Genomic DNA, 14176 nt, shown 5'->3' with positions numbered 1-14176 from the left:
GTTTTTATTGTGTAGAGAAGGCTCCAAAAAAAGAAAAAATGGGCCCCATTATACTTACCAAGGAAGAAAGGAAAATATATCTTTTCCAAAAGATATGGTTCAATAAAAATCAGACAAAGACAGAACTTCTGTGCAAAAAGGAAATAGCAAAGACAACACCACCATGACACGTGGACTCTGTGTCAGAGCACACATTCAAGAATGTGTTCACCTACCTTATGCTGTGTCTCCACTAATAACTACGTGCATGAATAAGACACATACAAAATGTGCCAAAACAGTGGCAAAAGAGGCAGCACCTCAAATTAATCTTCTAAAATTTTACCCTCTGAAATGCAGTCATTTGGTGAAATTCACTTATTAATTCTAATGTTTAAATATGGAGTTAGAGTAAGGATGCTCTTGTCTAATACTGTAAATTAGGAACCTTTATAAATAGCTTCTCTTTCATTACTCTGTGGCTTCCAGTGAGGTGCCAAGGATCAGCAAATAAGTAAATTAGCTGCAGATCATAAAAAAAGAAATAATTAGCTTTGTAATAGAAAAAAATGTCTGTAGTTAGTGTAGGATGCTAAAGCCAATTTTAGCTTCATTAATCGAAGTAGTTATTCAGCACCCATTAATTCAGTACCCAGAATTTACAAGTGCCAACTAATCAATAAAAACAAATGAACATTGATACGGCAGGACTTGTGCAATGTTGTATTCGTAGTGCCCCTGAGGCAAGCTAGATCCTACATGGACAGATCCATACACTGGTGCAAAGGCTAAGGCCCTGCATGCAGAAAGCCTCGGTGGTGGGGGATCAGGGAAGGAAGGTGAACATTGATCCCCGTGCTCCTGATGGGGTTGCACAGCTCTGCTGGGACTGAGCCCAGACGTGGATTACCTTTCCAGCAGAGCCCGGGGCTGTGCCACAGCGCTCGGCCAACGTCCGTGTGTCAGGGAAGGGCTTCCTCCTGCCAAGGGTTCCAGCACTCCCCTCTCGTGCACTGAAAGAGAAAGAGAAAACCTCCCCTTGTTATCAGCAACAACACAGCTCTGTAAGCTTGGAGTACTGCCCGACTCACTGCTCTGCTCTCAAAATGATAGGAGAATTAGAATAAAAGCAGATTTTTTTTACTAAATTTAAAAAACAAAAGGAACCCCCAAAATCTAATCAAAACTAATCAATGAAAACCCCAGGCCAAATAATGTCATACAGAAATTTTATGACAGCTATCAAATGAAAAAATCACAGTCAGCACCTTGATCAAATGTTAGATTTCCTCTGATACATATAAAACAATGTAAGGACATAATCAGATATTCCAAAAAACCTGTATTACTGCAAAACTGCATGAAACACTCAGGGTCTCAGAATTTAAAGCAGGAGTGTTTGTACTGAGAGACTTGGGCTGGTTTTATTTAAGGATATATGAGAAATAATTAATGGTTTTTGTCCCAAAATACGCGACCAGATAATGGAATGTCAAAATAAGCATTATTTGATGAAAACCACATAATTTAAAAAAACCTGCTTCACTTTGTTATTACTTTTTTCCCCACATATTTAGTTGGATTAAATTTGGCTTGAAACGGCCAAATCTGATCATTTACATGTAATACATGTATTTTACTGTTGTTCATGAAAAGAGAAGGAAAACAATACAGAAAAAACAAATCTGTTTTCTATAAGATGGATACCCTTCATGACTTGTTTTTCAAAATGTTTGTTTCAATGAATTTACCCTCAAGAAAACATTCTCTCTAGAGTTTAAATCAGATTATTTAAACAAAATTATTTTCAAGATTGCCTAGTAAAAAACATTTCAGCCCTGCCTACTCTACTGTTTGTCTTCACCTGGGCTTTTATTTTCTGTTCTCCTTGTTTTGGCTCAGAACCTGGATTTCCAGGCTGATTTGTCAGCAGTGAGGGTGACTCAGTGAGGTGACATTGTTCAGGTTCCTGGGCTGCCTTCCAGTCCAGACTATGAAGAGATTTTAAACTGTCTCACTCCCCTTAATTGCTGATTTAAAGGGATACACAAAGTGGAACTTCTGATAAAAAATACATTCCTGCAAAGTCTTTTATTTCTCAGATTTTATAGTACCTAAAACAGAACTACCTAAGCACAGTCATTTGGCCTTGGTCAAAATGATTGAGCTTATACAAAAGCATTGATATCAGTGAAACAAACAGAAATAAGCAAATAAAAGATTTCCTGATGCTCCAAGCTATTTTTCCTTGGGATCCTATACCCTCTCTCTATTGCTGTTAAAATTGGCCCTTCCCTCAAATCACAATTTTTTTTCATTTTCAAAGCAATTGACCTGCCTGAAGATTTCACTGCACACCCAATGTACACACCCAACAGCTTTGATTTTCTGCACCACTGTGCTGGTTTTTAACTGGGATACAGTTTGCATGGCCTCTTGTTCATTCAGGATTTTACAGTCTAAGTTAGTTTTGGCACAAACTATTCTTCAATGGCTATTGTCAGGTCATTAACTGTGATAAGGATAAAGATATTTATGTACATATGAACTTCTCAGGCAGCCTGGTCAGCAAATCTTACTTATTAGTACTAGCTATGTATGGATTTGCCAGCACCACAGAGTTTAATCAGGATTTTTAGGTACCTGTGATTGGAGACCAGTTCCCATGACTGGGTTCATTGGGGTTTTTTAAACAACAAGAATTGACACCTCTGACCTCAACCTCCTTAATTTGATGAGCATTGTAATCTGTCTTTAAAAAGACCACTTTTGTTTAAATAAAGGCTTTCAATTTGTGCCTGGAAATAATGCAACCAAAGGAAAAAGAACACAATCTTGACTTGAAATTCCAATGTTTCAAGATGATATAAGAGCTGATTCTGTTGCTAAACGCTGGTATTGAAATTAAGACTGATGAGTAAGTATTAGAAGAAAATAACTTTGAGTTACATGCAATAGCATTTAATTGCATCATTTAAATTCTTCAGCATTTCAATTTTATATTCATTCAGGGTTTTCCATAATTAATTTGCAGATTTCCAGAATGCTTTAGGATGAAACTTTTAAATGGCTGGATGGTTATTAATGGATGACATAAATATATTATTCATTGTTTTTGGTTGTCATGGTAAACAGCACCGAGTACTTCTGACTGAATATTAAATTAAACATCATCCCGTGAATTCAAAAGCAAAATGCATCCCAAGTAATAATTGGTTGAAATACAGAATACTCAAGGTGTCATCTTTTATGCAAAGCCCTTTCTTTAGGATTTTTCCTCCTGAGAAGCTGAGAGGCCTCAGGAGCAAAATGTAAACAATGATTATCTGCTGCTGTGGAATGCAACAGGTAAATCTGTGGGTGGTCTCATGTGGTTGTTTCTAATTAATGGCCAATCACAGTCAGCTGGCTCAGACTCTCTGTCCAAGACAGAAGCCTTTGTTATCATTCCTTTCTATTCTTAGCCAGCCTTCTGATGAAACCTTGTCTTCTATTCTTTAAGTACAGTTTTAATGTAATATATATCATAAAACAATAAATCAAGCCTTCTGAAACATGGAGTCAGATCCTCGTCTCTTCCCTCATCCAAGAACCCCTGTGAACACGGTCACAATTTCATAATAAATACTCTGTAACAAAATGTTAAAAATGGCTAATATCACACTTTCCTTTTCTCTAGAAAATGGCAGGATCACCCAGGCAAAACTGAATTTCAAGCAGCCAACCTTTTCAAAGATGTCAACACCAGCAGATCTACTCCAGTCCAGAAATACATTCTCAAAGCTCTGATTACCTAAGCAATACTAAAACCTGCAGCCCAACTGAATGCTGCATTGGAGAATAATGGCATTTATACCAAAAAGCACCAGAGAACATGCGTGAGAAGATTGCCTCAGAGAAGCTCCACTGACTCAGGAACAAGCCATTTTTAAACCTCTTACATCACACAGTCTCTAATGAACAGACAATCACCCTCTCACCGCCAGTTTTATGCCCTCACTTTTCTCCTTTAGAGGATGGCCAAATATTTCCCCAAGCTGCCACTTCTGGCCCATCAATCGATCCAGCAGTTTGGCATTGACACAACCAAGTTCAGCAGTGCTTGGAAGTTTCCTGTGTGATGATGGCCTGGGTGCTGTGGCTGCAGGGAAAGCCTTTCCCTCACGTGTGGCTGCACTGCTCGAGCAGCCTTCAGGGACACCCACAGCTAAAGCCAGAGAGCTGTTCCTTACATTCCTCATTTCTCTTCTTCTCCTCCTTTTGGCACCACCCCCTGCACTTCCCATGTCCACACTCCTGACCTACTCCACCTACAAGTGACTGCTGTGGTTTCTGTGCACAGGAAATGGATTCAGCAGACCTAGAGTGCAATGCCACTGCCAATCTGCACAGGTAACACTGGAGGGATGAAATGGTTACACGTTAAGCTTTCACACAAAATTGTCTCACCAAGACTCTCCAAAAAGGCTTTCCTGAACTAGGGGATTCCAACATGGAATTCATGGACAGGGTTTCAAAAGGACATTACATATCTGTTAGTACACAGTAAGGTTTTTGACAGAACCAATAAACCGAGGTAGACCTACTTTGCAACACATGAATTTTAACCCAAGTTCTTGTTTTTTGTGAATGAAAAGCAGAGTATTAAACCCAGTTATCAGTATAAAATTGATCTAAAGGTTTTTCAGAACCTGAGAGAGTATTACAAATTTCATAAGATCTTTCCTCTACAGTTAGATGAAACTCATACTCTAGACCAGACAATTTCTTCTCTGGAAACTTTTCAAATCTAGCAAGAACTTTTGAAAACACACTGGAATTATGTAGAATGTTAGGTCAGCAACATGCAAGCAAAGAAAAACAAACAAACAAACAAAAACCCCAACAACCCAAACCTTCTTTCCACACACACTCATAGACCACAGTAAACTTCTTTAAGAGTGAGGAATTACCACAGACTTTTAAAAATAAGCTTTTTGCTTTAAACTAGCAGCCTTCCCCTCTGTTCTGTGCTCATTAGGAATGCAAAGAAAACACATCTCACAGTTCCATCAGCACAGAACTAAACTGAACTGGTTAAATGGCTGGGCAGAAGCTTCCCATGTTCCTACACTGGTATTTCCAGCTGTGTTCCCCATGTTTGGGACACATACAAGGAAAACGATGCCTTGAACGACAGGGAAGCTTTAGAGTTACTAAAAGCTTCCTTGTATCTGCTGTTAGACACAACGATCTATCAGTGAAGCACTGCAGCTCATTCTCCTGAACCTGGACCAGGAGCTCAGGGCAAAAGTGAAGAGACAGCACAAAAAAGAAAAGCGCACATTTATTTGGAATTAGAGCAACGCCTTGGGGTAAAACAACCTACTCCATCTATCATTAATACCTCAGCTGCTAGAAACAAGTGCCAGTTTTATATACCAAGATAGTACTTTCATTAATAGCTGGGAAACCTAAGAGGTGCTGGGGAATGCTTAGGTCAGGAAATGACATCTGGCTGGGAATCATCATGAATAAAACTACCCCTTTAAAAAGTAAAGTTAGCTGGGTCTGAATGGAGAAAAATCACAAATGCAGAATATAATGGGTAAAACACTAACAGAGATGTTTGAGAAGCAATCAAAAGCAAGAGCACATTTTTAAATATGTGAAAAGCAGCCAGACTGAAGTAAAAAGGATTTGCTTGCAACACTATCAGAGAAAAATGGGACATGCAAAACAACTCCTTGTCTTTTACTAAAGATGAGAGCCTGTGAGACTGCAACAAAGCAACTCTGCCATGAAACTGCCACAGACTGCTGCAGGTTCAGACTGAAAATGGGGACAATTGGGGTTTAAGGAAGATGATTCGTAAACCATGTAGAAGAAATTTCCTAGAATCCTCCAGACTTCTAACTATATAGCAGTCATTAAACGTGCAGGAGATGGATAATAGACAGCACGTGTCAAAATGTATTGGTTAAATTACTTAGGAAAGCAAACATTGCATAAGATAGCATTTGGTGTTGGAGATGCTACGTTAGATTTAAAGCGGATTGTCAGTTTCTGCTTTTCCCCATTTCTTCAAGTTTTTAAAATAAAATTCATGCTTTATAAATATAACTTGCTTTATGAAAAACCCCACAGAATAAACACCTGCACACATTCTATAAATCAACCCATTTCTTTCCTAAGTTCCACACCAATGCTGCCATGGTATTTCTCTGTTCCATTTCAACAGTTTTCTACAACAAAGAAACCCATTCACACTTGTTCTAGTGGACTTTGCACAAGCAATGCAAATCCTTTTTATCACTCTCTTTATATTTTCTCAGAACTTACTTAGACTGAGAATCTAGTGATGCCAGCTTGGTTTTAAACCACTTTTTGTGCTGATTGACCTTCTACCATTTGAGGAACAGTTCTTATATTTGAGAAATATTGGAAAAGATTCTCCTGAAATACTCTAAGAACACCTGAAAGGCCGTTCTGTTCGTTGTGTTTAACAAGGCTTTCTGAGGGTGTTTTATTTTGGTTTGGGGTCTGAGGGAGGCACCCCACGGAAGGGTTGGTTCACCCTCACCTCCGTCAGGACGGACCCGGCTCCCCCCACAGGGCTCTGAGGAGGCTTTGGGGGACAAACTCAAAAACAAACCAAAACAAAAATCCAAACACACAGAAAAAAAAAAAGCACAAAAAGAGAGCAAAAAAAATTAACTTGCCAAGCGCAGACACCCGGAAGTCTCCGCCGGTCCGTGTCCATCTGTTCGCCGACCCGGAGGCGAGGCTGAGGGCGGAAACGCCGCCCCCTCACGGCTTCCCGCCCGTTTTCAGGCCTCTGAGGGCGGGAAGAGCCCTCCCCTCACGGGTGCCCGCCCTCAGAAATCCTCAGCAGGGTGGGGAGCTGGGGGGCGCAGCTGTTCCTCGTTCTTTTGAGGACTTCTGAGGGGGTGGGCGGCAGCTGTGAGCGGGCGGCGTTCCGTCCCTTTTAGAGGCTTTTTAGCTCCTTTGCTCAGTGCTGCTCGACTGTGAGGGTGTGGCCGGGGCCCCGTTCCTCACGCCTGCCGGAAGGTGCTGGCGGGCTCCGGCAGCTTGGTGGGTCTTTGTTGTCTGGGAACGTGTGTGGCTGGCAGGTGCTTCTTCCGTCCTGTTTTCAGGAAAGTTATGTTTCGTGTTTTAAGAGGAGAACGTCTCTGAGGGGTTGTTTACGGCCCGCCTCTGCTGCTTCCCCTTGCGGCTCCTTTGCTTTTGGCTGTGGCGCGGGGTGAGGTGTGAGGTAATACTTTCCTTTCTGCTTGTGGTTTTATATATATGCATATTATTTTTCAAGTACTTGTATGTATCTGTATATGCTGTACACGTGTACATACATTTATGCTTGTCAGTCTCCGAGGCTGGCAAAAATACTCTGCTGAGCACTTTCAGGGAGGTGAGGGTGAACCCTGCTTGTGGACCTGATGTGTGAGGGATAATTGTTTCACTTATCTCATATACTTAATAAACTAACCGGCAGGGTGTTAATAAAAAAAAAGAGCTACTACTAAAGCTTTTTTCTTTCATAGAAGAAAATGAGTCCACGACTTTGGTTTTATCAGACCCCCACATTGCCTTAAGGGGGTGGGGTGGGTTTAAAGTAGCTATTAAAATCATTGCTGGGAAATGAAATTTGATCATAAAACTAGCAGCCCTGTGGCTTTACAGAAGTCTTTTGGTAAAATAGTGCTGTTTCAGGTTGTTATTTGAGCTCTGGGTGCTGCTTTATTGAAGACATGTACTTAGACTGTTACAGCTATGAAATGCAGAACTGCCTTACCTTTTATTATTTAATATTTGAACGGCAAATACAGGCCATTAGAAGGAAGAAGATTTGCTTGCCCTGCTGGTAGATGTGTATTATTTCTGTAGCATGCATGGCTCTTAGACGGCTGTATGATGTTGTTTTTATGACTTTTGGGTTATGTTTTCATTGCTGTTCCATCTGGTGGTTAGCATTCAGCAGAGACAAGTGTGCGTGTGTCTGTGTTTTGTTTGGGGTTTTTTTGTTAGTTTGTTTTGAAAGGGGGTCCAAACATGTGAATTGCTGGTACATTCTCCCTGGAACTGACTTACCAAGGCATTATTTGCCTGGGAATAATTGTTGTAGTTGCTGGCAGCCTTCCAGGGGTAGTCCTTGATCCTCCCAGGGTTCAAGTAGTAGCATCAGCAGAGAGGTGTGAGAAAGGCCATCTCCAGTATGGTTTTCTTTCTACAAAAACAAGCTGTAAGTGGTGGATACAAGCATTTTATTTGCTGATATTTATTAATCTGAATAAAATGAAGTCATGTTAGAAGGAGAGATTAGGAGAGTTGGTTGAAAGGAGAAAGTGTGGGTTGAGAACAAGCATCAAATGGTGTGCAAGTAACTTCCTTGCACGCAGGAAATCTTGTATGTGATAGTGTTAATGACTTCAGGAAGGAAAGTTTCAGATGTGAACGCCACATGTGCGTGTGTAAATGGCTCTTATGTCATCAACCAGAAAGTATTCAGTGTTAATACTCTTATTACATTGTTTTTATAGAGTTGTGTTCCCTTAGGGCAGCTGCCAATATTTGACATGACTTGTATTTTGTTCTGATTAGATCAAGCTTTTAGTATGAAGCTCAGCGAATATTGCCAGGATATTTGGCTCCTATGCTAGATTAGTATCCCTCAGTTTTTCCGTATGCTTTTGTCTGTTGTAGCATTTTTAACAAATGGGCTTAATTAGTGCTAATAAAAGTGAGACAAACAAGCATGGTCCATTCTTTGCTAGAGTTATTTGTTTTGTTTAAGTGGAGATGTGAATCTGTATGGAAGGTAATGGTGCCTATTCTCTCATTTCAGAGTGCCTGCTTTCAAACAGCTCATTTGGCTTTTCAGGAGAAGCCTGCTTTGTGCCTATTCTAGGCACCTTTTACAGCCTCTGCTGGCCTGCAGTTTTCAAGAAAAGCACAAAAAGTAGTGTGTTTGTCTCATGAGGTTCAGAACAGCTGAGGTTTGATCCCCGTGCTTTACTGAAAGTGTGTCCTGTGTTTCCTTGCCTTACTCATGCTGTGGGTTTTTTTGTGTGTTTAACAGCAGTAAATCCTCAGTGTTCCTGTAAAATGTCTCAGGTAGGTGCCAACTTCACCACTTGCGGGTAAGGGCCTGGAAGGAGAGCTTTGTTTTTGTTTCTTTGTTGCTCAGCTCCAAAGTTAATACAGAGTAACAGATAAAAATGTTGCTGTGTTTAGCCGCTGTTCCTGGTGTTACAGTGTTACTTCTCTGTCAAGGGGCATTTCCATGTATACTGTACATAGGTGTGATCACAGAGATCTGGGTATGCAATCAAGGTCCTTTGAATTTTATGTTCCTACAGTTTTTCAAACGCTTAACTAGCTCCCACAGCCATGTTTTACTTATCTATAAGCTGCTTGGAACTTGCTGGAAATGGTGGGATCTGAGACTGGAGGTGGGCAGGAGGCACAGCTGGGCCCCCAGGTCAGAGGCTTGTTCTCAGCTCATTCAGCAGTTACTGCATTGGTTATTCTCTTTGTGAAGGTGCCAGATTTGGGAGCCCAAACCCCAGTACCAAGCTGGGTGTTTAACTCCAGGCTGTGAGTGCAAAACCCTTGTCTGGAACGCCAGATTTCCTTGTCTTGGCTGTGTGATGGAGTGCAGTCAACCTGTGGTGCTTGGTAAGATTTGTGTCAGGCTTGATTGTGCCTCTCAGAAAGGGAGTGTGCATTTATAAGACTTGTTGGTCTTTCTAAATCTGTAGCTCTAGTGAATACTGGCTGTTTACCCATTTATGGTGTTGACCCATTTGTGCCTCACTGTAAATCAATTTAGAGTTATTCAGGTACATTAAAGCAAACCCAGACCTCTCTGGTTTGTCTGCTGCAGAAATGGGGACTGGCAGGTCAGTAATGGAAATCAGCTCGTTTTCTTCACGTAAAAGGTTTTAGGAGAAATCCGTTACATCATCCTGATTTGTGGTGAGTGATTTTTAAGCCTGGAGTAGACCATGAGGAGTATAAAATCCTTCATGTTTATGTTTCTGTTCTGTCCTGACATTCATTAAAGCTGCATATTCATTACAGCTCCATCCTGAGAAGGATGCAAGTGTGTTGCCAGTTTAGCACCGTTTCTCAGCTGAAGTTTTAGGTAGAGGGATGATCATGTCTGTGCACACAATGTGAGCTTGATGTTGTGTTGCAGACCTTGTTTTGGCAACATCAAATAGGGCTGAATTTCTACCTGTTGGAATTCTCCTAAGTTCAAGGAGAGAAGACAGGAAAAGTAAAGTATTAAAGCAGTGTTTATTGCATTTGTATAAACCAGTAGATAGTCCCTTTCAGGTTGATACTGGAAAAAAATGCTTTAGTGGCTATGTTCTCTATTGAGTAAATAGAAAAAAAAAGTCTGATTGCTGAGAAAATAAGTTATAGAACAGAATCTAAATCAGTTGCTTGTATTTTTCTTCTGGCTGATGGATGTGTGGCAGGACCTATATTCTGTTTTGCCCATGACTAAAACACAGAATGAAATATTTTCTTGTCTTTCATGGCAATTATTTATTATTCCAATCTTATTTTATTACCTAATCTGAGCTCTGCTGGCTTTGCCACCTTTTCCCTGGAGCAGGCATCTTTGCACAGCTCAGCTGAGCTGTTTTGGCTGAGCCTGGCAGGAAGGAAAAGGAAGCAGAGACTCTGAACCTTTTTCTCATCCCACTAAGATGGGGAGTGTCCTTGCTGTTCCAGCAGGTCACTGTGTTGGACAGAAAGGATGGGTACAGATCTTAAAACAACATTGATACACTTGGATCAAATTGCACACGGGCTCTCCTCAGAGACAGCAAGGATCCAAGGTCTAAATTCACGTAGGCATGGCAGTCTTGTATTTTTTAGGTTTACCTAGGAATAGCAAAGAGTTGTGTAAAATAAAAACACTAAAAATAAAAAATGGGTTCATCTATTCCTGCCCACATTGTGGTGCTGGCTGGTAGCGCTGTAGTTATCTCATGCATAAAAATCTTGCTTTCAATTAATTGCACACTCTTTCAGCCCTGGTGTAATGCACCAGACTATCACAAATTATGGGACTAGATTAAATGTGAAATGCAAACTTTTAAAGGAATTGGTTAGCTCAATACAGGGGCATTATTTAATTAATCTGAAAGCATAATAAACCTTAAGCTTCTACAGTGCAAATGCCTCTGCATAATTGCTTACTGCTGTTGGGTATTTTCCTTCAACAAAGCCAAAAATGCTAGAATGTCTAAATAATAAAGCTTTTTCATGGTTAAAAGCAAGGTTGGCATAAGGCCCTGAAACTTGTTTCTTTTAGGAATAATAGGCAAATTTTAAATGTACTTCAAGGACAATATTATTCATACATCCTTTGCCTGATTCCTTCCGTCTTTTTCTCATTTAAAAAAAGACAGATTTTATTTTCAGTTTTGTTCTGTTTTGTTTTTTTTTCTCTTAGAACTCCTGGTTTTTTATTCAATCTAGGTATCTTTACATTAGGCTTATAGATGTGCTAGGGTTTAATAACACAAATGTGTATGATTTCTCTTTAACTTGATTGCCATTAATAATGTCAATATTTAGGAACCAGTTATAAGTGTAATAGGTAGTGGGGTTTTTCTTGTGGACGTTCTTATTAGGAAGGAATAATGCATTGGATAATGGGGGTAAAACCAACAGCTTTATCGTGGATGCTGTAATTTCTACTTGACGTGGGTTTGCCCGTTGTGCTTTGATGCTACTTAATAGAGATCATTATTGTGGTGCTCAGTGTATTGCATCCCTTGAATGACAAGAGCCATGGTGTATCATTTAGTACTTAGGAGCAGTTTTTGTGTTGTGAAAGTGCCATGGGGGAAAGCAAAACCACTGTAGGACCAAGGAACCCAGAGGCTGACATTAGAACAGGGTACATGGCTGTTGCCATTCTCAGCAAGCAGAGAAATTTCTGTTGAAGTGACTGAAGTTTCCAATTAGGGAGAACTAAGTGCTCTGTTTTATACCTAAGTGCCCCACAGCTGTGACTGTAACACTGGAAAGAGAAAAGCAGCCAGCAGTAACTGAGATGTGGCTCATGAATCCACTGGGTTAAGAATAGCTGAGTCAATTTATTCTTTTTCTTGGAACAATCTGAACTAAACAGGGAGTTGTTTATTAACAATCCTTCACAGCACATGGCAGAAAAGAGCCATTATTAATCTGTGTAATGAAACAAGTCAGATTCTGTTGAACAAGTTTGTATTTCTGCTGAAATTGAACATTCATCTACAACTGTTGCTAGTTATTCCACACATCAGAGAATGGTAAAATGCCAGTAAAAATGGAGTGATCTGCAATGAACAAGACTCATTACAATATGGTACCTTCTTCATTTCCCTGGCTTTGCAGGGCTGTTTGTGCCGTTATTTCCCTGGATCTATTTCCTGTGTTCTGTTCTTCCCAGTCACAGATGTCTGAAGCTGTTGTTTGCTGAGGAATTGACCAACCTTACTGTGCCCAGGTTGTAGTGAGGAGACAGAGTTACTGAGGTGGCTGTAAGGTTGCTGAAGTGCCTCAGAAGATTTATTTTGTATCCTATAGAAGAATGTGGATTTTGCTCTGGGAGAGGCCTCCTCTTTTAAAAGGAGGAATATGCTAATTTACAGTCAAGAGGGGGCTCCAGACTGGGGATGGAGGCTTTGAGGCTCTCATGAAAATCTCCTATGTGAGAGTAAAGTTTATCTGATTTGGAATCTGTCTTAATTGCAGCTCAGTGGCCCCATTCTTGGCTAATACAGTCCTTTCCTGACATAAATATGATAGTGCTTTTCAGGTGCTCTCTGTGTTGCTGTGCCACTGAAAGAAGCTGACGGTCCCTAGCGAGCACAGGTGGGGTAAAGGAGCTCCTCTGTGATCTGCCAGTCCCTTTGGATCTGATGGGAAGGATGTGACCTCCTGCTCTGGTGATCTTTGGCTTTCAGGATCTGCTGCAGCAACTTGGAGTAGTTGAATGCTGCCCACCCCAGCCTGAATCACAGATGTGTGCCTACATATTGGCAATACTAATTGTGAGTGGTTTCTTGCTATGGTAAAAAAATTAGACTGGATATGGCACTCTTTGAATGCAGTCTGTGCAAGAACAATTTAAAATAAATTGTTCTTTCTACCACAGAAGAAAATTGTAACAAAAAATGGACACATGTCCCCATATTTTCGTGAGTTACTGGCTCCTGTGAATAATTTTAAATCCATACTAACAACTGAATGTTGGAAGACATGATGAAATTCTACTAGGATCCTGGTGGGGTTCACAAGAAACAAGTTTATAGTTAAAAAGATAAAATGTGTAGTAAAATTAGCCTTTCCTGCAGCAGTCTCCCCTACAATTGGGTGTCATTAATAATGCAGTGTTGCAAAAGCTAGCATAAGAAATCCAGAGCATTAATATTTTATTGTGACTAATCCACTTTGATTTCAGTTCTCGTTTTCTGACTGGAGCAAGGGAAAAGTGGTTTCTAACAGTGTTTTTTCCATGTGAGTAGGCAAATATTAATCACTTGCACAGGAAACCCCCAGGGGAACTTGCACGTGGGCCAAGCTTATTTTCAGGCTTCTTTCTCATTCAGGTTTGCTCTGATTAACATCATGTGAGCCTTTGCCTTTAAATTCAGCGTGTAAAATCTTGTTCTGCCAAAGCCCGAGGCACAAATTCCCTGGTTATATTTGGAATGAAATTCTGACCCTATTAATAATCAAAGATTTGACAAATGCCCAAGTGCTGAATGTGATCTGAACACAGGAGCTCATTCCAGGTAAGTGATTCCTAACAGCTCATCACTGGAGTCCTTTTCAGCAGCTGGAGGCCTCTCAGCCTCAGGAAACCTTCACCTGTAGGGCTTTATTCAAGCAGTCACATGGACTTTGGTGATGACTCACAGTGGCTGATGGAATTTGACACAGTAAAGGAATCTGTCCAATAAAAATCCAAGCAGAAGGGAGTGGGTTTGTATTTCAGAGTAGAGCTAAGGCAGGAAGATTTGTGTGCTCTGCTGCTGGATGTACATCAGCTGGAACCTGGCTATGGAAAGCATCAGCAGAAACCAGAATCTTTGTGGAACTGTAGAAACAGTCATGGGTGTGATCCCCACAAAACCCTGATTTAAAAACAGACACAAAACTTGCTTGAGGTCAGCAGGTGTGAGTCAGT

General features: G+C 40.6%; 1 long non-coding RNA gene across 1 annotated transcript in view; it reads right to left on the bottom strand.

Annotated features, from left to right (window-relative positions):
* The window catches only part of LOC139602522 (uncharacterized), a 140409-nt gene that overhangs the window by 75632 nt on the left and 50601 nt on the right, over positions 1–14176 (bottom strand). The gene's annotated exons all lie outside the window — the stretch shown is intronic.

The sequence above is a fragment of the Agelaius tricolor genome, unplaced genomic scaffold (assembly GCF_023055355.1).
Source record: "Agelaius tricolor isolate 1412-34295 unplaced genomic scaffold, bAgeTri1.0.p SCAF_34, whole genome shotgun sequence".
NCBI lineage: Eukaryota > Metazoa > Chordata > Aves > Passeriformes > Icteridae > Agelaius > Agelaius tricolor.
Note: the sequence above shows the minus strand (reverse complement) of the source record. Positions and strands in the feature narration are given on the sequence as shown.